Below are 1366 nucleotides of genomic sequence, written 5' to 3'. Positions count from 1 at the left end.
AGAGAGAGAGAGAGAGAGAGAGAGAGAGAGAGAGAGAGAGAGAAGAGAGAGAGAGATAGAAAGAGAGAGAGAATGAGAGAACGAATTCAGATTCGAGGCACGAGTTCCCTCGATGACAATTACGAACAAAAGTACGCTGTTAACATGAACAACTATTCAATGCAGAAAGATCGCGTGCGATAATAATAAAAACAAGAGAGCATAATATAACTCATAATCACGTAAAATTCTCATATGTTGTTACATGAATCGCCAAACATTTCATATATATNACGTCGATTCTACACGATCGGTCTCGACGTCAACGGTGGACGACGTCGACGACGCGTACGGAATATTTACGGCCATCGTGCGACTGAGATGTCACATCAAGTAAGCTGCGTGTGTTGCACGACTTACGTGCAAGCTGCACTTGTAAGCTGCACTTGTAAGCTGCACTTGTAAGCTGCACTTGTAAGCTGCACTTGTACTGGCATTTTAGAATCACGACGTCGCGTAACTAGTCACAATACCTCCACCTGCGCGTGCGAGGGAGGGAAGGAAGGCGGAAAAGGGGAGAGATGGAAAGGTGGAGAGAGGGACAGGGGAAGAGGCGGAGAGGGGGAGAGGAGGAGAGGGGGAGAAGAGGAGAGGGGGAGAGGAGGAGAGAGGGAGAGGGGAAGAGGGAGAGATGGGGAGACGGAGGAAAGGGGGAGCAGTACTCACGGTCTGTGGGTAGGAGAGCGGTCGTAGCCGGTCGTAGTCCTCCTGTCCCGCCGTGTCCCACAACCCGAGGTTGATCGGCTTGCCGTCCACCATCACGTTGGCCGAGTAGTTGTCGAACCTGCGGGGCGGCAGCAGCGGAGAAACAAGAGAGCGACATCAAGACCCGACGCCTGCGCGCGCAGCGACGCCCATCGTCACGACGAAGAAGAGGACGCGGGGAGGCAGCGAGCAAGGGACGGCTACGGCGACGACGGTGCGTGGATGCGAAGGGTCGTAAAGATGCAGATGGTCGTCGCAAGCATCCTCACTACGATGAGGGGGATGCGGGGGGGTCATCATGAGGGTCGCCACGGCGACGACAAGGATGCGAGGTGAGTTCCTGGGATCGCTACAACGACGATACGAGAATGCAGGGGGGAACTCATGGGGATGCAGGGGAGTCGTGAGGGTCGCCATGGCGATGCGCCGCGGCTACTAGCATCCCCATTCTCATCAGGCGACGATAATGCGTGGCTGTGCCCCGCGGGACGTCGCGGCGTGCCGTGATAGCGGCCGGAGTAAAGTACGTTAGCGCGTCGTTATAGAATGCCGAGAACATGTCTTTGTGTCTCTGTCTCTGTCTCCCTCTCTTTCGCTCTCGCTCTCTCTCTCTCTCTCTCTC

The sequence above is a fragment of the Priapulus caudatus genome, unplaced genomic scaffold (genome assembly GCF_000485595.1).
Source record: "Priapulus caudatus unplaced genomic scaffold, Priapulus_caudatus-5.0.1 Scaffold1745, whole genome shotgun sequence".
NCBI classification, from domain to species: Eukaryota; Metazoa; Priapulida; class Priapulimorpha; order Priapulimorphida; family Priapulidae; genus Priapulus; species Priapulus caudatus.
Note: the sequence above shows the minus strand (reverse complement) of the source record.